Source organism: Schistocerca piceifrons, unplaced genomic scaffold (assembly GCF_021461385.2).
Source record: "Schistocerca piceifrons isolate TAMUIC-IGC-003096 unplaced genomic scaffold, iqSchPice1.1 HiC_scaffold_608, whole genome shotgun sequence".
In the NCBI taxonomy this organism is placed as follows: Eukaryota; Metazoa; Arthropoda; class Insecta; order Orthoptera; family Acrididae; genus Schistocerca; species Schistocerca piceifrons.
Genome location: NW_025728849.1, coordinates 67,653 through 92,500, shown reverse-complemented (window position 1 = coordinate 92,500; position 24,848 = coordinate 67,653). Strand labels below are relative to the sequence as shown.

The 24,848-nt window shown below is 49.1% G+C and overlaps 6 non-coding genes across 6 annotated transcripts; all 6 read left to right on the top strand.

Moving 5' to 3' along the window:
* The first annotated feature begins 509 nt into the window (after positions 1–509).
* Positions 510–629, top strand: LOC124762848. Its single transcript, XR_007012587.1, has one exon. It is a non-coding gene; the product is annotated as a 5S ribosomal RNA (ribosomal RNA).
* Positions 630–8,052: 7,423 nt separating this feature from the next.
* LOC124762847 lies at positions 8,053–8,172 on the top strand. Its single transcript, XR_007012586.1, has one exon. It is a non-coding gene; the product is annotated as a 5S ribosomal RNA (ribosomal RNA).
* A 3,654-nt stretch (positions 8,173–11,826) lies between these two features.
* LOC124762846 lies at positions 11,827–11,946 on the top strand. Its single transcript, XR_007012585.1, has one exon. It is a non-coding gene; the product is annotated as a 5S ribosomal RNA (ribosomal RNA).
* A 3,655-nt stretch (positions 11,947–15,601) lies between these two features.
* Positions 15,602–15,721, top strand: LOC124762845. The gene has a single exon (XR_007012584.1). It is a non-coding gene; the product is annotated as a 5S ribosomal RNA (ribosomal RNA).
* Positions 15,722–19,377: 3,656 nt separating this feature from the next.
* On the top strand, positions 19,378–19,497 carry LOC124762843. The gene has a single exon (XR_007012583.1). It is a non-coding gene; the product is annotated as a 5S ribosomal RNA (ribosomal RNA).
* A 3,654-nt stretch (positions 19,498–23,151) lies between these two features.
* Positions 23,152–23,271, top strand: LOC124762842. The gene has a single exon (XR_007012582.1). It is a non-coding gene; the product is annotated as a 5S ribosomal RNA (ribosomal RNA).
* The last annotated feature ends 1,577 nt before the right edge of the window (positions 23,272–24,848 follow it).

Here is a 24,848-nt window from a genome sequence, read left to right as displayed (position 1 = left end):
GCAGATGTTTCTCGTGCTTGTGCTGTCATATGGGCCACGACCCGAGCGGCAGCGAGCGGCAGTCGAGCAAAGTCGGGACAAGTCGGGACGGAAGGGGAGAGGTGCGAATGCACTGCACAGATCACGCAAATACCTGGACGCGAGCCGCGCGGCGTGTGTCAGGTGAGGAAGCTGCCGGGGGCGCCCTCCAGCAGGACACTGCTACACCCCGCACAGCCCCCCGCCGGATAACGGGAACAAGATGCGTCGCCCGCGCCGCACGCACCAAGCGAAACGAATGACGGGCGGCGCACCGAGCAGCCGCGTGTCTCACGCAAGTGGCGGCGCGGCGCGCCCGCCAGTCCGGCAGACGCCTCTGAGACGCCGGACGCGCACTCGGCGCCGCCTTCGAGGCTCCAGCTGTTGCGGAAGGACGTGCTCTGCGTCAAATGTGTCACCGAAAACTGCGATTGTGTGTGTTGGGAGAAGAGGCAGAGGCGTCTTCTGTCGTGCGGCTACAGTATAAGGGCGCCAACGGCCATACCATGTTGAATACACCGGTTCTCGTCCGATCACCGAAGTTAAGCAACATCGGGCCCGGTTAGTACTTGGATGGGTGACCGCCTGGGAACACCGGGTGCTCGCACGCCTCGGATTCGGACCAAAATTCGGAAGAACAATCAAGAACGTCATTACAAATGCCACCTCAAAAATAACAGTAAACGGATGGACTTCCAAGTCAATAAGACTGGGAAGATCCGTCAGGCAAGGATGTCCATTATCGATGGCACTTTTCACAATAGCCCTCGACCCACTACTACGAAAACTAACAGCCGAAATCGGAGGATACACAATGGGTGCAACAAACATCGTATGCACGGCCTATGTTGACGACATGGGCATATTCATCCAAAACGAAGAAGAACTAGGAATAATCCAGCCTATCATGGAATCCTTCGAAAAGGCTTCAGGTGCCAAAACGAATCCGACGAAGACAGTGCTACTACCAATAGGCAACGGCAGACTGCGACCAGCGAGACAGTGGTACCGAGTGACAAACAACCATAGGGCACTCGGAGTGGAACTACAGCAGTGCCCTTTGAAAATGGCAGCACAAAACTGGCGCAGCGTCTTGAACACAACGAGAGGGCTCGTGAGGATACACGCGAACCGGAACCTGACGCTGAGCCAAAGAGTGCAGTTAGTAAACGAAACAATCCTGTCGAAAGCGTGGTACATGGCGCAAATACTATGTGCTCCGACGGAAATTGCGCGAGCGATAGGAAGTGCGGCGTACTACTTGCTGTGGAGGCGGGAAATCTTCAAGGTCTCCCAGGCGACGTGTTTCCTGTCAAGGGACGAAGGCGGACTTGGTCTGACTGACGTTAAGACGAAATGCGCGGCACTGCTTCTACACCGTGCGATGAAAATGGCAAACCAGAACAACAACAGTATAACGTCCAGCCTGATAAACCAATATAAACCTGAATCTGAAGAGGCTCCTGTAGACACTACGAACATACCATTCAAGTTGCGGCACATAAAACAGATGGCAATCGACAAGAGTTACATCACCGCGGTCGTTGCCAACCCACAGCAAAGAACGGCGAGGAACATCTACAGCGCTCTGAGGGGGAAGGCAAGAAAGTCCAAAATAGAGACGAGTTTTCCAGACCATGACTGGCCACAGGTCTGGAAGAATGTCTCGGAACGGACACTTCCTGAGCACGCCAGGGACACGTGGTATAAAATCATCCACAAAACAGTGCCGACAAACGAAAAACTGGCACGCATAAAAATGCGGGAATCCCCAAACTGCGAGCTCTGCAACCAGACCGACACCATCGAGCATCGTTTTGGCTGCAGAGAGAGCGGGGAAATATGGGCGGCAGCGAGAAAAATGATCGCCCACATCAACAGAACCGACGAGAGGGCGATACATGTCTCAGCTGTCACTGTCCCGGACGCGAAGCCTTTCCCCAAAGCGAAACGCCTGGCCACAATGTGGATCATCGCCATGACGGCACACGCCATCGTCACGAAACGGCAGACCGACAAGGCGCAGTTCCTCACGGACCTGTGGGAGGAACACAGGAGGGCCAAACAACGCTCCAAGTACCGAGAGACCTTCCAGAACTTCCTGCAGGTCCCGCTGGACGCCGCCTTCCGAGACGCCTTCAACACGACGTGACCGACGCCCTCCCACAACACCCACACCCCAGTCGCTGAGGACTTCGCCCACCAATCCCTCCAAAGCCCCGACGGCAAGAGTGGTGCATTGCGAAAGTGTTGTGAAAATGCGCGCAGAGTGAAAGTGGGTACGTGTAGCAGTGCCAAAGTGAGAGTGACGTGTGCCAATCATAGCCATACAGTGTCCAGTGCCCAATAGCCAAATAAAGCAGGCAAAAGGAAATGATCAGTTTTTAATTTAGTGCAAAGGATACAAGACGTGTTCCAAGGTAACAGCGAAATGTCAAACAGTGTATTTCATGTAATTAATGTGTACTCTCGCCATCTCCATTCAAGGTACGTTTTTTTTTCCCCTCTCTCTCTCTCTCTCTCTCTCTCTCTCTCTCTCTCTCTCTCTGTCTCTCTCTCTCTCTTCTATAATCATTTTTTTTGTTGTTGTTTTGTAGGTTTTTTTTGTGTTTGTCTGTGTTTATTCCTTTGATGTATCCGTGTGTATAGATATAGTTATATACATTTATAAAGTTCGGCGCATCATGTGCCAAAACGTTGCATACCCCTTTGCGATTTACAAAAATTCTAACTTTAGACTTTCTCTGCCCCAAATTTTCCGTGGAACTGTTGCGTCCACTCTCACACAGTACACTAAATAACTTCCCCATTCATCATTTATGCACATAGATGTTCTGGCCCATATTCTCCTTTAGCCTTTGGCAAACACATAGCGAACATGCCAAAATAGGTGTATTCAAATACCATACGGGGGAAAAAAAAAAAAAAACTTAAAATTAATTTAAATTCAATTTATAAAAAAAATCAAAGTAATGCAGTTTCTTTTTTATGTATAAAAAACCATAAACATTGAAGGGAAAAACTTATATAAAGGACACTCAGTGAATAAAAGTGTTGTAACTAAGCCAAGAGACTACTAAAAGAACAATCAGAACTGAAAACGAGAAAATATACAATTTCATGTAAAGATATGTAATTGTTAAAAATTGTAAATAAAAGTTTATATACGTTTAAAAAAAAAAAAAAAAAAAAGGTGCTGTTGGCTCCCCTTCATTTTCTCCTTTTTACGCCGCTATCCCTGCCAGCCCTCTTTTCATACTACCTTTCTTTTGCGACATACGTGCTTCCTTAAGCATTTTCAACGTGCTAGGAATGCCTTGAAAATAACGAAACACTACGAATCGACAGATGTGACCTGAAATGAGTCAGGGCCACCTACTGTTTCGTAGCAGTGCAAAACTCCACAGAAGGAAAAAAAAAAAAAAAAAATGAAAATAAATGACTGTAATAAACATAACATACGATATGAATGGCCTCAGTTGGAAGAAGAATGTGCCAAGGAAGATTTCTTAAAAGTGCCTGAAGATAACAAAACGGTATGAACCGACAGATATGTTCTGAAATACGTCAGGGCTGCTTATTGTTTTGTAGCAGCGTACGACTGCAAACTTGTAAACAAAAATGTATCTTTCGTCGCTAGAAGAGAAGGATGCTTTGGCGACCCTCCTGTGCCTTGTGTCCCTGTTTTCGCACCTTTGCACAGGTCTACTGGCCGCAAACGGCGTCTCGGACACGCCCGTTAGGCCCACGGCCGTCTCGCAGATGTTTCTCGTGCTTGTGCTGTCATATGGGCCACGACCCGAGCGGCAGCGAGCGGCAGTCGAGCAAAGTCGGGACAAGTCGGGACGGAAGGGGAGAGGTGCGAATGCACTGCACAGATCACGCAAATACCTGGACGCGAGCCGCGCGGCGTGTGTCAGGTGAGGAAGCTGCCGGGGGCGCCCTCCAGCAGGACACTGCTACACCCCGCACAGCCCCCCGCCGGATAACGGGAACAAGATGCGTCGCCCGCGCCGCACGCACCAAGCGAAACGAATGACGGGCGGCGCACCGAGCAGCCGCGTGTCTCACGCAAGTGGCGGCGCGGCGCGCCCGCCAGTCCGGCAGACGCCTCTGAGACGCCGGACGCGCACTCGGCGCCGCCTTCGAGGCTCCAGCTGTTGCGGAAGGACGTGCTCTGCGTCAAATGTGTCACCGAAAACTGCGATTGTGTGTGTTGGGAGAAGAGGCAGAGGCGTCTTCTGTCGTGCGGCTACAGTATAAGGGCGCCAACGGCCATACCATGTTGAATACACCGGTTCTCGTCCGATCACCGAACATCGGGCCCGGTTAGTACTTGGATGGGTGACCGCCTGGGAACACCGGGTGCTCGCACGCCTCGGATTCGGACCAAAATTCGGAAGAACAATCAAGAACGTCATTACAAATGCCACCTCAAAAATAACAGTAAACGGATGGACTTCCAAGTCAATAAGACTGGGAAGATCCGTCAGGCAAGGATGTCCATTATCGATGGCACTTTTCACAATAGCCCTCGACCCACTACTACGAAAACTAACAGCCGAAATCGGAGGATACACAATGGGTGCAACAAACATCGTATGCACGGCCTATGTTGACGACATGGGCATATTCATCCAAAACGAAGAAGAACTAGGAATAATCCAGCCTATCATGGAATCCTTCGAAAAGGCTTCAGGTGCCAAAACGAATCCGACGAAGACAGTGCTACTACCAATAGGCAACGGCAGACTGCGACCAGCGAGACAGTGGTACCGAGTGACAAACAACCATAGGGCACTCGGAGTGGAACTACAGCAGTGCCCTTTGAAAATGGCAGCACAAAACTGGCGCAGCGTCTTGAACACAACGAGAGGGCTCGTGAGGATACACGCGAACCGGAACCTGACGCTGAGCCAAAGAGTGCAGTTAGTAAACGAAACAATCCTGTCGAAAGCGTGGTACATGGCGCAAATACTATGTGCTCCGACGGAAATTGCGCGAGCGATAGGAAGTGCGGCGTACTACTTGCTGTGGAGGCGGGAAATCTTCAAGGTCTCCCAGGCGACGTGTTTCCTGTCAAGGGACGAAGGCGGACTTGGTCTGACTGACGTTAAGACGAAATGCGCGGCACTGCTTCTACACCGTGCGATGAAAATGGCAAACCAGAACAACAACAGTATAACGTCCAGCCTGATAAACCAATATAAACCTGAATCTGAAGAGGCTCCTGTAGACACTACGAACATACCATTCAAGTTGCGGCACATAAAACAGATGGCAATCGACAAGAGTTACATCACCGCGGTCGTTGCCAACCCACAGCAAAGAACGGCGAGGAACATCTACAGCGCTCTGAGGGGGAAGGCAAGAAAGTCCAAAATAGAGACGAGTTTTCCAGACCATGACTGGCCACAGGTCTGGAAGAATGTCTCGGAACGGACACTTCCTGAGCACGCCAGGGACACGTGGTATAAAATCATCCACAAAACAGTGCCGACAAACGAAAAACTGGCACGCATAAAAATGCGGGAATCCCCAAACTGCGAGCTCTGCAACCAGACCGACACCATCGAGCATCGTTTTGGCTGCAGAGAGAGCGGGGAAATATGGGCGGCAGCGAGAAAAATGATCGCCCACATCAACAGAACCGACGAGAGGGCGATACATGTCTCAGCTGTCACTGTCCCGGACGCGAAGCCTTTCCCCAAAGCGAAACGCCTGGCCACAATGTGGATCATCGCCATGACGGCACACGCCATCGTCACGAAACGGCAGACCGACAAGGCGCAGTTCCTCACGGACCTGTGGGAGGAACACAGGAGGGCCAAACAACGCTCCAAGTACCGAGAGACCTTCCAGAACTTCCTGCAGGTCCCGCTGGACGCCGCCTTCCGAGACGCCTTCAACACGACGTGACCGACGCCCTCCCACAACACCCACACCCCAGTCGCTGAGGACTTCGCCCACCAATCCCTCCAAAGCCCCGACGGCAAGAGTGGTGCATTGCGAAAGTGTTGTGAAAATGCGCGCAGAGTGAAAGTGGGTACGTGTAGCAGTGCCAAAGTGAGAGTGACGTGTGCCAATCATAGCCATACAGTGTCCAGTGCCCAATAGCCAAATAAAGCAGGCAAAAGGAAATGATCAGTTTTTAATTTAGTGCAAAGGATACAAGACGTGTTCCAAGGTAACAGCGAAATGTCAAACAGTGTATTTCATGTAATTAATGTGTACTCTCGCCATCTCCATTCAAGGTACGTTTTTTTTTCCCCTCTCTCTCTCTCTCTCTCTCTCTCTCTCTCTCTCTCTCTCTCTGTCTCTCTCTCTCTCTTCTATAATCATTTTTTTTGTTGTTGTTTTGTAGGTTTTTTTTGTGTTTGTCTGTGTTTATTCCTTTGATGTATCCGTGTGTATAGATATAGTTATATACATTTATAAAGTTCGGCGCATCATGTGCCAAAACGTTGCATACCCCTTTGCGATTTACAAAAATTCTAACTTTAGACTTTCTCTGCCCCAAATTTTCCGTGGAACTGTTGCGTCCACTCTCACACAGTACACTAAATAACTTCCCCATTCATCATTTATGCACATAGATGTTCTGGCCCATATTCTCCTTTAGCCTTTGGCAAACACATAGCGAACATGCCAAAATAGGTGTATTCAAATACCATACGGGGGAAAAAAAAAAAAAAACTTAAAATTAATTTAAATTCAATTTATAAAAAAAATCAAAGTAATGCAGTTTCTTTTTTATGTATAAAAAACCATAAACATTGAAGGGAAAAACTTATATAAAGGACACTCAGTGAATAAAAGTGTTGTAACTAAGCCAAGAGACTACTAAAAGAACAATCAGAACTGAAAACGAGAAAATATACAATTTCATGTAAAGATATGTAATTGTTAAAAATTGTAAATAAAAGTTTATATACGTTTAAAAAAAAAAAAAAAAAAAAGGTGCTGTTGGCTCCCCTTCATTTTCTCCTTTTTACGCCGCTATCCCTGCCAGCCCTCTTTTCATACTACCTTTCTTTTGCGACATACGTGCTTCCTTAAGCATTTTCAACGTGCTAGGAATGCCTTGAAAATAACGAAACACTACGAATCGACAGATGTGACCTGAAATGAGTCAGGGCCACCTACTGTTTCGTAGCAGTGCAAAACTCCACAGAAGGAAAAAAAAAAAAAAAAAATGAAAATAAATGACTGTAATAAACATAACATACGATATGAATGGCCTCAGTTGGAAGAAGAATGTGCCAAGGAAGATTTCTTAAAAGTGCCTGAAGATAACAAAACGGTATGAACCGACAGATATGTTCTGAAATACGTCAGGGCTGCTTATTGTTTTGTAGCAGCGTACGACTGCAAACTTGTAAACAAAAATGTATCTTTCGTCGCTAGAAGAGAAGGATGCTTTGGCGACCCTCCTGTGCCTTGTGTCCCTGTTTTCGCACCTTTGCACAGGTCTACTGGCCGCAAACGGCGTCTCGGACACGCCCGTTAGGCCCACGGCCGTCTCGCAGATGTTTCTCGTGCTTGTGCTGTCATATGGGCCACGACCCGAGCGGCAGCGAGCGGCAGTCGAGCAAAGTCGGGACAAGTCGGGACGGAAGGGGAGAGGTGCGAATGCACTGCACAGATCACGCAAATACCTGGACGCGAGCCGCGCGGCGTGTGTCAGGTGAGGAAGCTGCCGGGGGCGCCCTCCAGCAGGACACTGCTACACCCCGCACAGCCCCCCGCCGGATAACGGGAACAAGATGCGTCGCCCGCGCCGCACGCACCAAGCGAAACGAATGACGGGCGGCGCACCGAGCAGCCGCGTGTCTCACGCAAGTGGCGGCGCGGCGCGCCCGCCAGTCCGGCAGACGCCTCTGAGACGCCGGACGCGCACTCGGCGCCGCCTTCGAGGCTCCAGCTGTTGCGGAAGGACGTGCTCTGCGTCAAATGTGTCACCGAAAACTGCGATTGTGTGTGTTGGGAGAAGAGGCAGAGGCGTCTTCTGTCGTGCGGCTACAGTATAAGGGCGCCAACGGCCATACCATGTTGAATACACCGGTTCTCGTCCGATCACCGAAGTTAAGCAACATCGGGCCCGGTTAGTACTTGGATGGGTGACCGCCTGGGAACACCGGGTGCTCGCACGCCTCGGATTCGGACCAAAATTCGGAAGAACAATCAAGAACGTCATTACAAATGCCACCTCAAAAATAACAGTAAACGGATGGACTTCCAAGTCAATAAGACTGGGAAGATCCGTCAGGCAAGGATGTCCATTATCGATGGCACTTTTCACAATAGCCCTCGACCCACTACTACGAAAACTAACAGCCGAAATCGGAGGATACACAATGGGTGCAACAAACATCGTATGCACGGCCTATTTGACGACATGGGCATATTCATCCAAAACGAAGAAGAACTAGGAATAATCCAGCCTATCATGGAATCCTTCGAAAAGGCTTCAGGTGCCAAAACGAATCCGACGAAGACAGTGCTACTACCAATAGGCAACGGCAGACTGCGACCAGCGAGACAGTGGTACCGAGTGACAAACAACCATAGGGCACTCGGAGTGGAACTACAGCAGTGCCCTTTGAAAATGGCAGCACAAAACTGGCGCAGCGTCTTGAACACAACGAGAGGGCTCGTGAGGATACACGCGAACCGGAACCTGACGCTGAGCCAAAGAGTGCAGTTAGTAAACGAAACAATCCTGTCGAAAGCGTGGTACATGGCGCAAATACTATGTGCTCCGACGGAAATTGCGCGAGCGATAGGAAGTGCGGCGTACTACTTGCTGTGGAGGCGGGAAATCTTCAAGGTCTCCCAGGCGACGTGTTTCCTGTCAAGGGACGAAGGCGGACTTGGTCTGACTGACGTTAAGACGAAATGCGCGGCACTGCTTCTACACCGTGCGATGAAAATGGCAAACCAGAACAACAACAGTATAACGTCCAGCCTGATAAACCAATATAAACCTGAATCTGAAGAGGCTCCTGTAGACACTACGAACATACCATTCAAGTTGCGGCACATAAAACAGATGGCAATCGACAAGAGTTACATCACCGCGGTCGTTGCCAACCCACAGCAAAGAACGGCGAGGAACATCTACAGCGCTCTGAGGGGGAAGGCAAGAAAGTCCAAAATAGAGACGAGTTTTCCAGACCATGACTGGCCACAGGTCTGGAAGAATGTCTCGGAACGGACACTTCCTGAGCACGCCAGGGACACGTGGTATAAAATCATCCACAAAACAGTGCCGACAAACGAAAAACTGGCACGCATAAAAATGCGGGAATCCCCAAACTGCGAGCTCTGCAACCAGACCGACACCATCGAGCATCGTTTTGGCTGCAGAGAGAGCGGGGAAATATGGGCGGCAGCGAGAAAAATGATCGCCCACATCAACAGAACCGACGAGAGGGCGATACATGTCTCAGCTGTCACTGTCCCGGACGCGAAGCCTTTCCCCAAAGCGAAACGCCTGGCCACAATGTGGATCATCGCCATGACGGCACACGCCATCGTCACGAAACGGCAGACCGACAAGGCGCAGTTCCTCACGGACCTGTGGGAGGAACACAGGAGGGCCAAACAACGCTCCAAGTACCGAGAGACCTTCCAGAACTTCCTGCAGGTCCCGCTGGACGCCGCCTTCCGAGACGCCTTCAACACGACGTGACCGACGCCCTCCCACAACACCCACACCCCAGTCGCTGAGGACTTCGCCCACCAATCCCTCCAAAGCCCCGACGGCAAGAGTGGTGCATTGCGAAAGTGTTGTGAAAATGCGCGCAGAGTGAAAGTGGGTACGTGTAGCAGTGCCAAAGTGAGAGTGACGTGTGCCAATCATAGCCATACAGTGTCCAGTGCCCAATAGCCAAATAAAGCAGGCAAAAGGAAATGATCAGTTTTTAATTTAGTGCAAAGGATACAAGACGTGTTCCAAGGTAACAGCGAAATGTCAAACAGTGTATTTCATGTAATTAATGTGTACTCTCGCCATCTCCATTCAAGGTACGTTTTTTTTTTCCCCTCTCTCTCTCTCTCTCTCTCTCTCTCTCTCTCTCTCTCTCTGTCTCTCTCTCTCTCTTCTATAATCATTTTTTTTGTTGTTGTTTTGTAGGTTTTTTTTGTGTTTGTCTGTGTTTATTCCTTTGATGTATCCGTGTGTATAGATATAGTTATATACATTTATAAAGTTCGGCGCATCATGTGCCAAAACGTTGCATACCCCTTTGCGATTTACAAAAATTCTAACTTTAGACTTTCTCTGCCCCAAATTTTCCGTGGAACTGTTGCGTCCACTCTCACACAGTACACTAAATAACTTCCCCATTCATCATTTATGCACATAGATGTTCTGGCCCATATTCTCCTTTAGCCTTTGGCAAACACATAGCGAACATGCCAAAATAGGTGTATTCAAATACCATACGGGGGAAAAAAAAAAAAAAACTTAAAATTAATTTAAATTCAATTTATAAAAAAAATCAAAGTAATGCAGTTTCTTTTTTATGTATAAAAAACCATAAACATTGAAGGGAAAAACTTATATAAAGGACACTCAGTGAATAAAAGTGTTGTAACTAAGCCAAGAGACTACTAAAAGAACAATCAGAACTGAAAACGAGAAAATATACAATTTCATGTAAAGATATGTAATTGTTAAAAATTGTAAATAAAAGTTTATATACGTTTAAAAAAAAAAAAAAAAAAAAGGTGCTGTTGGCTCCCCTTCATTTTCTCCTTTTTACGCCGCTATCCCTGCCAGCCCTCTTTTCATACTACCTTTCTTTTGCGACATACGTGCTTCCTTAAGCATTTTCAACGTGCTAGGAATGCCTTGAAAATAACGAAACACTACGAATCGACAGATGTGACCTGAAATGAGTCAGGGCCACCTACTGTTTCGTAGCAGTGCAAAACTCCACAGAAGGAAAAAAAAAAAAAAAAAATGAAAATAAATGACTGTAATAAACATAACATACGATATGAATGGCCTCAGTTGGAAGAAGAATGTGCCAAGGAAGATTTCTTAAAAGTGCCTGAAGATAACAAAACGGTATGAACCGACAGATATGTTCTGAAATACGTCAGGGCTGCTTATTGTTTTGTAGCAGCGTACGACTGCAAACTTGTAAACAAAAATGTATCTTTCGTCGCTAGAAGAGAAGGATGCTTTGGCGACCCTCCTGTGCCTTGTGTCCCTGTTTTCGCACCTTTGCACAGGTCTACTGGCCGCAAACGGCGTCTCGGACACGCCCGTTAGGCCCACGGCCGTCTCGCAGATGTTTCTCGTGCTTGTGCTGTCATATGGGCCACGACCCGAGCGGCAGCGAGCGGCAGTCGAGCAAAGTCGGGACAAGTCGGGACGGAAGGGGAGAGGTGCGAATGCACTGCACAGATCACGCAAATACCTGGACGCGAGCCGCGCGGCGTGTGTCAGGTGAGGAAGCTGCCGGGGGCGCCCTCCAGCAGGACACTGCTACACCCCGCACAGCCCCCCGCCGGATAACGGGAACAAGATGCGTCGCCCGCGCCGCACGCACCAAGCGAAACGAATGACGGGCGGCGCACCGAGCAGCCGCGTGTCTCACGCAAGTGGCGGCGCGGCGCGCCCGCCAGTCCGGCAGACGCCTCTGAGACGCCGGACGCGCACTCGGCGCCGCCTTCGAGGCTCCAGCTGTTGCGGAAGGACGTGCTCTGCGTCAAATGTGTCACCGAAAACTGCGATTGTGTGTGTTGGGAGAAGAGGCAGAGGCGTCTTCTGTCGTGCGGCTACAGTATAAGGGCGCCAACGGCCATACCATGTTGAATACACCGGTTCTCGTCCGATCACCGAAGTTAAGCAACATCGGGCCCGGTTAGTACTTGGATGGGTGACCGCCTGGGAACACCGGGTGCTCGCACGCCTCGGATTCGGACCAAAATTCGGAAGAACAATCAAGAACGTCATTACAAATGCCACCTCAAAAATAACAGTAAACGGATGGACTTCCAAGTCAATAAGACTGGGAAGATCCGTCAGGCAAGGATGTCCATTATCGATGGCACTTTTCACAATAGCCCTCGACCCACTACTACGAAAACTAACAGCCGAAATCGGAGGATACACAATGGGTGCAACAAACATCGTATGCACGGCCTATGTTGACGACATGGGCATATTCATCCAAAACGAAGAAGAACTAGGAATAATCCAGCCTATCATGGAATCCTTCGAAAAGGCTTCAGGTGCCAAAACGAATCCGACGAAGACAGTGCTACTACCAATAGGCAACGGCAGACTGCGACCAGCGAGACAGTGGTACCGAGTGACAAACAACCATAGGGCACTCGGAGTGGAACTACAGCAGTGCCCTTTGAAAATGGCAGCACAAAACTGGCGCAGCGTCTTGAACACAACGAGAGGGCTCGTGAGGATACACGCGAACCGGAACCTGACGCTGAGCCAAAGAGTGCAGTTAGTAAACGAAACAATCCTGTCGAAAGCGTGGTACATGGCGCAAATACTATGTGCTCCGACGGAAATTGCGCGAGCGATAGGAAGTGCGGCGTACTACTTGCTGTGGAGGCGGGAAATCTTCAAGGTCTCCCAGGCGACGTGTTTCCTGTCAAGGGACGAAGGCGGACTTGGTCTGACTGACGTTAAGACGAAATGCGCGGCACTGCTTCTACACCGTGCGATGAAAATGGCAAACCAGAACAACAACAGTATAACGTCCAGCCTGATAAACCAATATAAACCTGAATCTGAAGAGGCTCCTGTAGACACTACGAACATACCATTCAAGTTGCGGCACATAAAACAGATGGCAATCGACAAGAGTTACATCACCGCGGTCGTTGCCAACCCACAGCAAAGAACGGCGAGGAACATCTACAGCGCTCTGAGGGGGAAGGCAAGAAAGTCCAAAATAGAGACGAGTTTTCCAGACCATGACTGGCCACAGGTCTGGAAGAATGTCTCGGAACGGACACTTCCTGAGCACGCCAGGGACACGTGGTATAAAATCATCCACAAAACAGTGCCGACAAACGAAAAACTGGCACGCATAAAAATGCGGGAATCCCCAAACTGCGAGCTCTGCAACCAGACCGACACCATCGAGCATCGTTTTGGCTGCAGAGAGAGCGGGGAAATATGGGCGGCAGCGAGAAAAATGATCGCCCACATCAACAGAACCGACGAGAGGGCGATACATGTCTCAGCTGTCACTGTCCCGGACGCGAAGCCTTTCCCCAAAGCGAAACGCCTGGCCACAATGTGGATCATCGCCATGACGGCACACGCCATCGTCACGAAACGGCAGACCGACAAGGCGCAGTTCCTCACGGACCTGTGGGAGGAACACAGGAGGGCCAAACAACGCTCCAAGTACCGAGAGACCTTCCAGAACTTCCTGCAGGTCCCGCTGGACGCCGCCTTCCGAGACGCCTTCAACACGACGTGACCGACGCCCTCCCACAACACCCACACCCCAGTCGCTGAGGACTTCGCCCACCAATCCCTCCAAAGCCCCGACGGCAAGAGTGGTGCATTGCGAAAGTGTTGTGAAAATGCGCGCAGAGTGAAAGTGGGTACGTGTAGCAGTGCCAAAGTGAGAGTGACGTGTGCCAATCATAGCCATACAGTGTCCAGTGCCCAATAGCCAAATAAAGCAGGCAAAAGGAAATGATCAGTTTTTAATTTAGTGCAAAGGATACAAGACGTGTTCCAAGGTAACAGCGAAATGTCAAACAGTGTATTTCATGTAATTAATGTGTACTCTCGCCATCTCCATTCAAGGTACGTTTTTTTTTCCCCTCTCTCTCTCTCTCTCTCTCTCTCTCTCTCTCTCTCTCTCTGTCTCTCTCTCTCTCTTCTATAATCATTTTTTTTGTTGTTGTTTTGTAGGTTTTTTTTGTGTTTGTCTGTGTTTATTCCTTTGATGTATCCGTGTGTATAGATATAGTTATATACATTTATAAAGTTCGGCGCATCATGTGCCAAAACGTTGCATACCCCTTTGCGATTTACAAAAATTCTAACTTTAGACTTTCTCTGCCCCAAATTTTCCGTGGAACTGTTGCGTCCACTCTCACACAGTACACTAAATAACTTCCCCATTCATCATTTATGCACATAGATGTTCTGGCCCATATTCTCCTTTAGCCTTTGGCAAACACATAGCGAACATGCCAAAATAGGTGTATTCAAATACCATACGGGGGAAAAAAAAAAAAAAAACTTAAAATTAATTTAAATTCAATTTATAAAAAAAATCAAAGTAATGCAGTTTCTTTTTTATGTATAAAAAACCATAAACATTGAAGGGAAAAACTTATATAAAGGACACTCAGTGAATAAAAGTGTTGTAACTAAGCCAAGAGACTACTAAAAGAACAATCAGAACTGAAAACGAGAAAATATACAATTTCATGTAAAGATATGTAATTGTTAAAAATTGTAAATAAAAGTTTATATACGTTTAAAAAAAAAAAAAAAAAAAAGGTGCTGTTGGCTCCCCTTCATTTTCTCCTTTTTACGCCGCTATCCCTGCCAGCCCTCTTTTCATACTACCTTTCTTTTGCGACATACGTGCTTCCTTAAGCATTTTCAACGTGCTAGGAATGCCTTGAAAATAACGAAACACTACGAATCGACAGATGTGACCTGAAATGAGTCAGGGCCACCTACTGTTTCGTAGCAGTGCAAAACTCCACAGAAGGAAAAAAAAAAAAAAAAAATGAAAATAAATGACTGTAATAAACATAACATACGATATGAATGGCCTCAGTTGGAAGAAGAATGTGCCAAGGAAGATTTCTTAAAAGTGCCTGAAGATAACAAAACGGTATGAACCGACAGATATGTTCTGAAATACGTCAGGGCTGCTTATTGTTTTGTAGCAGCGTACGACTGCAAACTTGTAAACAAAAATGTATCTTTCGTCGCTAGAAGAGAAGGATGCTTTGGCGACCCTCCTGTGCCTTGTGTCCCTGTTTTCGCACCTTTGCACAGGTCTACTGGCCGCAAACGGCGTCTCGGACACGCCCGTTAGGCCCACGGCCGTCTCGCAGATGTTTCTCGTGCTTGTGCTGTCATATGGGCCACGACCCGAGCGGCAGCGAGCGGCAGTCGAGCAAAGTCGGGACAAGTCGGGACGGAAGGGGAGAGGTGCGAATGCACTGCACAGATCACGCAAATACCTGGACGCGAGCCGCGCGGCGTGTGTCAGGTGAGGAAGCTGCCGGGGGCGCCCTCCAGCAGGACACTGCTACACCCCGCACAGCCCCCCGCCGGATAACGGGAACAAGATGCGTCGCCCGCGCCGCACGCACCAAGCGAAACGAATGACGGGCGGCGCACCGAGCAGCCGCGTGTCTCACGCAAGTGGCGGCGCGGCGCGCCCGCCAGTCCGGCAGACGCCTCTGAGACGCCGGACGCGCACTCGGCGCCGCCTTCGAGGCTCCAGCTGTTGCGGAAGGACGTGCTCTGCGTCAAATGTGTCACCGAAAACTGCGATTGTGTGTGTTGGGAGAAGAGGCAGAGGCGTCTTCTGTCGTGCGGCTACAGTATAAGGGCGCCAACGGCCATACCATGTTGAATACACCGGTTCTCGTCCGATCACCGAAGTTAAGCAACATCGGGCCCGGTTAGTACTTGGATGGGTGACCGCCTGGGAACACCGGGTGCTCGCACGCCTCGGATTCGGACCAAAATTCGGAAGAACAATCAAGAACGTCATTACAAATGCCACCTCAAAAATAACAGTAAACGGATGGACTTCCAAGTCAATAAGACTGGGAAGATCCGTCAGGCAAGGATGTCCATTATCGATGGCACTTTTCACAATAGCCCTCGACCCACTACTACGAAAACTAACAGCCGAAATCGGAGGATACACAATGGGTGCAACAAACATCGTATGCACGGCCTATGCTGACGACATGGGCATATTCATCCAAAACGAAGAAGAACTAGGAATAATCCAGCCTATCATGGAATCCTTCGAAAAGGCTTCAGGTGCCAAAACGAATCCGACGAAGACAGTGCTACTACCAATAGGCAACGGCAGACTGCGACCAGCGAGACAGTGGTACCGAGTGACAAACAACCATAGGGCACTCGGAGTGGAACTACAGCAGTGCCCTTTGAAAATGGCAGCACAAAACTGGCGCAGCGTCTTGAACACAACGAGAGGGCTCGTGAGGATACACGCGAACCGGAACCTGACGCTGAGCCAAAGAGTGCAGTTAGTAAACGAAACAATCCTGTCGAAAGCGTGGTACATGGCGCAAATACTATGTGCTCCGACGGAAATTGCGCGAGCGATAGGAAGTGCGGCGTACTACTTGCTGTGGAGGCGGGAAATCTTCAAGGTCTCCCAGGCGACGTGTTTCCTGTCAAGGGACGAAGGCGGACTTGGTCTGACTGACGTTAAGACGAAATGCGCGGCACTGCTTCTACACCGTGCGATGAAAATGGCAAACCAGAACAACAACAGTATAACGTCCAGCCTGATAAACCAATATAAACCTGAATCTGAAGAGGCTCCTGTAGACACTACGAACATACCATTCAAGTTGCGGCACATAAAACAGATGGCAATCGACAAGAGTTACATCACCGCGGTCGTTGCCAACCCACAGCAAAGAACGGCGAGGAACATCTACAGCGCTCTGAGGGGGAAGGCAAGAAAGTCCAAAATAGAGACGAGTTTTCCAGACCATGACTGGCCACAGGTCTGGAAGAATGTCTCGGAACGGACACTTCCTGAGCACGCCAGGGACACGTGGTATAAAATCATCCACAAAACAGTGCCGACAAACGAAAAACTGGCACGCATAAAAATGCGGGAATCCCCAAACTGCGAGCTCTGCAACCAGACCGACACCATCGAGCATCGTTTTGGCTGCAGAGAGAGCGGGGAAATATGGGCGGCAGCGAGAAAAATGATCGCCCACATCAACAGAACCGACGAGAGGGCGATACATGTCTCAGCTGTCACTGTCCCGGACGCGAAGCCTTTCCCCAAAGCGAAACGCCTGGCCACAATGTGGATCATCGCCATGACGGCACACGCCATCGTCACGAAACGGCAGACCGACAAGGCGCAGTTCCTCACGGACCTGTGGGAGGAACACAGGAGGGCCAAACAACGCTCCAAGTACCGAGAGACCTTCCAGAACTTCCTGCAGGTCCCGCTGGACGCCGCCTTCCGAGACGCCTTCAACACGACGTGACCGACGCCCTCCCACAACACCCACACCCCAGTCGCTGAGGACTTCGCCCACCAATCCCTCCAAAGCCCCGACGGCAAGAGTGGTGCATTGCGAAAGTGTTGTGAAAATGCGCGCAGAGTGAAAGTGGGTACGTGTAGCAGTGCCAAAGTGAGAGTGACGTGTGCCAATCATAGCCATACAGTGTCCAGTGCCCAATAGCCAAATAAAGCAGGCAAAAGGAAATGATCAGTTTTTAATTTAGTGCAAAGGATACAAGACGTGTTCCAAGGTAACAGCGAAATGTCAAACAGTGTATTTCATGTAATTAATGTGTACTCTCGCCATCTCCATTCAAGGTACGTTTTTTTTTCCCTCTCTCTCTCTCTCTCTCTCTCTCTCTCTCTCTCTCTCTCTCTGTCTCTCTCTCTCTCTTCTATAATCATTTTTTTTGTTGTTGTTTTGTAGGTTTTTTTTGTGTTTGTCTGTGTTTATTCCTTTGATGTATCCGTGTGTATAGATATAGTTATATACATTTATAAAGTTCGGCGCATCATGTGCCAAAACGTTGCATACCCCTTTGCGATTTACAAAAATTCTAACTTTAGACTTTCTCTGCCCCAAATTTTCCGTGGAACTGTTGCGTCCACTCTCACACAGTACACTAAATAACTTCCCCATTCATCATTTATGCACATAGATGTTCTGGCCCATATTCTCCTTTAGCCTTTGGCAAACACATAGCGAACATGCCAAAATAGGTGTATTCAAATACCATACGGGGGAAAAAAAAAAAAAAACTTAAAATTAATTTAAATTCAATTTATAAAAAAAATCAAAGTAATGCAGTTTCTTTTTTATGTATAAAAAACCATAAACATTGAAGGGAAAAACTTATATAAAGGACACTCAGTGAATAAAAGTGTTGTAACTAAGCCAAGAGACTACTAAAAGAACAATCAGAACTGAAAACGAGAAAATATACAATTTCATGTAAAGATATGTAATTGTTAAAAATTGTAAATAAAAGTTTATATACGTTTAAAAAAAAAAAAAAAAAAAAGGTGCTGTTGGCTCCCCTTCATTTTCTCCTTTTTACGCCGCTATCCCTGCCAGCCCTCTTTTCATACTACCTTTCTTTTGCGACATACGTGCTTCCTTAAGCATTTTCAACGTGCTAGGAATGCCTTGAAAATAACGAAACACTACGAATCGACAGATGTGACCTGAAATGAGTCAGGGCCACCTACTGTTTCGTAGCAGTGCAAAACTCCACAGAAGGAAAAAAAAAAAAAAAAAAATGAAAATAAATGACTGTAATAAACATAACATACGATATGAATGGCCTCAGTTGGAAGAAGAATGTGCCAAGGAAGATTTCTTAAAAGTGCCTGAAGATAACAAAACGGTATGAACCGACAGATATGTTCTGAAATACGTCAGGGCTGCTTATTGTTTTGTAGCAGCGTACGACTGCAAACTTGTAAACAAAAATGTATCTTTCGTCGCTAGAAGAGAAGGATGCTTTGGCGACCCTCCTGTGCCTTGTGTCCCTGTTTTCGCACCTTTGCACAGGTCTACTGGCCGCAAACGGCGTCTCGGACACGCCCGTTAGGCCCACGGCCGTCTCGCAGATGTTTCTCGTGCTTGTGCTGTCATATGGGCCACGACCCGAGCGGCAGCGAGCGGCAGTCGAGCAAAGTCGGGACAAGTCGGGACGGAAGGGGAGAGGTGCGAATGCACTGCACAGATCACGCAAATACCTGGACGCGAGCCGCGCGGCGTGTGTCAGGTGAGGAAGCTGCCGGGGGCGCCCTCCAGCAGGACACTGCTACACCCCGCACAGCCCCCCGCCGGATAACGGGAACAAGATGCGTCGCCCGCGCCGCACGCACCAAGCGAAACGAATGACGGGCGGCGCACCGAGCAGCCGCGTGTCTCACGCAAGTGGCGGCGCGGCGCGCCCGCCAGTCCGGCAGACGCCTCTGAGACGCCGGACGCGCACTCGGCGCCGCCTTCGAGGCTCCAGCTGTTGCGGAAGGACGTGCTCTGCGTCAAATGTGTCACCGAAAACTGCGATTGTGTGTGTTGGGAGAAGAGGCAGAGGCGTCTTCTGTCGTGCGGCTACAGTATAAGGGCGCCAACGGCCATACCATGTTGAATACACCGGTTCTCGTCCGATCACCGAAGTTAAGCAACATCGGGCCCGGTTAGTACTTGGATGGGTGACCGCCTGGGAACACCGGGTGCTCGCACGCCTCGGATTCGGACCAAAATTCGGAAGAACAATCAAGAACGTCATTACAAATGCCACCTCAAAAATAACAGTAAACGGATGGACTTCCAAGTCAATAAGACTGGGAAGATCCGTCAGGCAAGGATGTCCATTATCGATGGCACTTTTCACAATAGCCCTCGACCCACTACTACGAAAACTAACAGCCGAAATCGGAGGATACACAATGGGTGCAACAAACATCGTATGCACGGCCTATGTTGACGACATGGGCATATTCATCCAAAACGAAGAAGAACTAGGAATAATCCAGCCTATCATGGAATCCTTCGAAAAGGCTTCAGGTGCCAAAACGAATCCGACGAAGACAGTGCTACTACCAATAGGCAACGGCAGACTGCGACCAGCGAGACAGTGGTACCGAGTGACAAACAACCATAGGGCACTCGGAGTGGAACTACAGCAGTGCCCTTTGAAAATGGCAGCACAAAACTGGCGCAGCGTCTTGAACACAACGAGAGGGCTCGTGAGGATACACGCGAACCGGAACCTGACGCTGAGCCAAAGAGTGCAGTTAGTAAACGAAACAATCCTGTCGAAAGCGTGGTACATGGCGCAAATACTATGTGCTCCGACGGAAATTGCGCGAGCGATAGGAAGTGCGGCGTACTACTTGCTGTGGAGGCGGGAAATCTTCAAGGTCTCCCAGGCGACGTGTTTCCTGTCAAGGGACGAAGGCGGACTTGGTCTGACTGACGTTAAGACGAAATGCGCGGCACTGCTTCTACACCGTGCGATGAAAATGGCAAACCAGAACAACAACAGTATAACGTCCAGCCTGATAAACCAATATAAACCTGAATCTGAAGAGGCTCCTGTAGACACTACGAACATACCATTCAAGTTGCGGCACATAAAACAGATGGCAATCGACAAGAGTTACATCACCGCGGTCGTTGCCAACCCACAGCAAAGAACGGCGAGGAACATCTACAGCGCTCTGAGGGGGAAGGCAAGAAAGTCCAAAATAGAGACGAGTTTTCCAGACCATGACTGGCCACAGGTCTGGAAGAATGTCTCGGAACGGACACTTCCTGAGCACGCCAGGGACACGTGGTATAAAATCATCCACAAAACAGTGCCGACAAACGAAAAACTGGCACGCATAAAAATGCGGGAATCCCCAAACTGCGAGCTCTGCAACCAGACCGACACCATCGAGCATCGTTTTGGCTGCAGAGAGAGCGGGGAAATATGGGCGGCAGCGAGAAAAATGATCGCCCACATCAACAGAACCGACGAGAGGGCGATACATGTCTCAGCTGTCACTGTCCCGGACGCGAAGCCTTTCCCCAAAGCGAAACGCCTGGCCACAATGTGGATCATCGCCATGACGGCACACGCCATCGTCACGAAACGGCAGACCGACAAGGCGCAGTTCCTCACGGACCTGTGGGAGGAACACAGGAGGGCCAAACAACGCTCCAAGTACCGAGAGACCTTCCAGAACTTCCTGCAGGTCCCGCTGGACGCCGCCTTCCGAGACGCCTTCAACACGACGTGACCGACGCCCTCCCACAACACCCACACCCCAGTCGCTGAGGACTTCGCCCACCAATCCCTCCAAAGCCCCGACGGCAAGAGTGGTGCATTGCGAAAGTGTTGTGAAAATGCGCGCAGAGTGAAAGTGGGTACGTGTAGCAGTGCCAAAGTGAGAGTGACGTGTGCCAATCATAGCCATACAGTGTCCAGTGCCCAATAGCCAAATAAAGCAGGCAAAAGGAAATGATCAGTTTTTAATTTAGTGCAAAGGATACAAGACGTGTTCCAAGGTAACAGCGAAATGTCAAACAGTGTATTTCATGTAATTAATGTGTACTCTCGCCATCTCCATTCAAGGTACGTTTTTTTTTCCCCTCTCTCTCTCTCTCTCTCTCTCTCTCTCTCTCTCTCTCTCTGTCTCTCTCTCTCTCTTCTATAATCATTTTTTTTGTTGTTGTTTTGTAGGTTTTTTTTGTGTTTGTCTGTGTTTATTCCTTTGATGTATCCGTGTGTATAGATATAGTTATATACATTTATAAAGTTCGGCGCATCATGTGCCAAAACGTTGCATACCCCTTTGCGATTTACAAAAATTCTAACTTTAGACTTTCTCTGCCCCAAATTTTCCGTGGAACTGTTGCGTCCACTCTCACACAGTACACTAAATAACTTCCCCATTCATCATTTATGCACATAGATGTTCTGGCCCATATTCTCCTTTAGCCTTTGGCAAACACATAGCGAACATGCCAAAATAGGTGTATTCAAATACCATACGGGGGAAAAAAAAAAAAAAACTTAAAATTAATTTAAATTCAATTTATAAAAAAAATCAAAGTAATGCAGTTTCTTTTTTATGTATAAAAAACCATAAACATTGAAGGGAAAAACTTATATAAAGGACACTCAGTGAATAAAAGTGTTGTAACTAAGCCAAGAGACTACTAAAAGAACAATCAGAACTGAAAACGAGAAAATATACAATTTCATGTAAAGATATGTAATTGTTAAAAATTGTAAATAAAAGTTTATATACGTTTAAAAAAAAAAAAAAAAAAAAGGTGCTGTTGGCTCCCCTTCATTTTCTCCTTTTTACGCCGCTATCCCTGCCAGCCCTCTTTTCATACTACCTTTCTTTTGCGACATACGTGCTTCCTTAAGCATTTTCAACGTGCTAGGAATGCCTTGAAAATAACGAAACACTACGAATCGACAGATGTGACCTGAAATGAGTCAGGGCCACCTACTGTTTCGTAGCAGTGCAAAACTCCACAGAAGGAAAAAAAAAAAAAAAAAATGAAAATAAATGACTGTAATAAACATAACATACGATATGAATGGCCTCAGTTGGAAGAAGAATGTGCCAAGGAAGATTTCTTAAAAGTGCCTGAAGATAACAAAACGGTATGAACCGACAGATATGTTCTGAAATACGTCAGGGCTGCTTATTGTTTTGTAGCAGCGTACGACTGCAAACTTGTAAACAAAAATGTATCTTTCGTCGCTAGAAGAGAAGGATGCTTTGGCGACCCTCCTGTGCCTTGTGTCCCTGTTTTCGCACCTTTGCACAGGTCTACTGGCCGCAAACGGCGTCTCGGACACGCCCGTTAGGCCCACGGCCGTCTCGCAGATGTTTCTCGTGCTTGTGCTGTCATATGGGCCACGACCCGAGCGGCAGCGAGCGGCAGTCGAGCAAAGTCGGGACAAGTCGGGACGGAAGGGGAGAGGTGCGAATGCACTGCACAGATCACGCAAATACCTGGACGCGAGCCGCGCGGCGTGTGTCAGGTGAGGAAGCTGCCGGGGGCGCCCTCCAGCAGGACACTGCTACACCCCGCACAGCCCCCCGCCGGATAACGGGAACAAGATGCGTCGCCCGCGCCGCACGCACCAAGCGAAACGAATGACGGGCGGCGCACCGAGCAGCCGCGTGTCTCACGCAAGTGGCGGCGCGGCGCGCCCGCCAGTCCGGCAGACGCCTCTGAGACGCCGGACGCGCACTCGGCGCCGCCTTCGAGGCTCCAGCTGTTGCGGAAGGACGTGCTCTGCGTCAAATGTGTCACCGAAAACTGCGATTGTGTGTGTTGGGAGAAGAGGCAGAGGCGTCTTCTGTCGTGCGGCTACAGTATAAGGGCGCCAACGGCCATACCATGTTGAATACACCGGTTCTCGTCCGATCACCGAAGTTAAGCAACATCGGGCCCGGTTAGTACTTGGATGGGTGACCGCCTGGGAACACCGGGTGCTCGCACGCCTCGGATTCGGACCAAAATTCGGAAGAACAATCAAGAACGTCATTACAAATGCCACCTCAAAAATAACAGTAAACGGATGGACTTCCAAGTCAATAAGACTGGGAAGATCCGTCAGGCAAGGATGTCCATTATCGATGGCACTTTTCACAATAGCCCTCGACCCACTACTACGAAAACTAACAGCCGAAATCGGAGGATACACAATGGGTGCAACAAACATCGTATGCACGGCCTATGCTGACGACATGGGCATATTCATCCAAAACGAAGAAGAACTAGGAATAATCCAGCCTATCATGGAATCCTTCGAAAAGGCTTCAGGTGCCAAAACGAATCCGACGAAGACAGTGCTACTACCAATAGGCAACGGCAGACTGCGACCAGCGAGACAGTGGTACCGAGTGACAAACAACCATAGGGCACTCGGAGTGGAACTACAGCAGTGCCCTTTGAAAATGGCAGCACAAAACTGGCGCAGCGTCTTGAACACAACGAGAGGGCTCGTGAGGATACACGCGAACCGGAACCTGACGCTGAGCCAAAGAGTGCAGTTAGTAAACGAAACAATCCTGTCGAAAGCGTGGTACATGGCGCAAATACTATGTGCTCCGACGGAAATTGCGCGAGCGATAGGAAGTGCGGCGTACTACTTGCTGTGGAGGCGGGAAATCTTCAAGGTCTCCCAGGCGACGTGTTTCCTGTCAAGGGACGAAGGCGGACTTGGTCTGACTGACGTTAAGACGAAATGCGCGGCACTGCTTCTACACCGTGCGATGAAAATGGCAAACCAGAACAACAACAGTATAACGTCCAGCCTGATAAACCAATATAAACCTGAATCTGAAGAGGCTCCTGTAGACACTACGAACATACCATTCAAGTTGCGGCACATAAAACAGATGGCAATCGACAAGAGTTACATCACCGCGGTCGTTGCCAACCCACAGCAAAGAACGGCGAGGAACATCTACAGCGCTCTGAGGGGGAAGGCAAGAAAGTCCAAAATAGAGATGAGTTTTCCAGACCATGACTGGCCACAGGTCTGGAAGAATGTCTCGGAACGGACACTTCCTGAGCACGCCAGGGACACGTGGTATAAAATCATCCACAAAACAGTGCCGACAAACGAAAAACTGGCACGCATAAAAATGCGGGAATCCCCAAACTGCGAGCTCTGCAACCAGACCGACACCATCGAGCATCGTTTTGGCTGCAGAGAGAGCGGGGAAATATGGGCGGCAGCGAGAAAAATGATCGCCCACATCAACAGAACCGACGAGAGGGCGATACATGTCTCAGCTGTCACTGTCCCGGACGCGAAGCCTTTCCCCAAAGCGAAACGCCTGGCCACAATGTGGATCATCGCCATGACGGCACACGCCATCGTCACGAAACGGCAGACCGACAAGGCGCAGTTCCTCACGGACCTGTGGGAGGAACACAGGAGGGCCAAACAACGCTCCAAGTACCGAGAGACCTTCCAGAACTTCCTGCAGGTCCCGCTGGACGCCGCCTTCCGAGACGCCTTCAACACGACGTGACCGACGCCCTCCCACAACACCCACACCCCAGTCGCT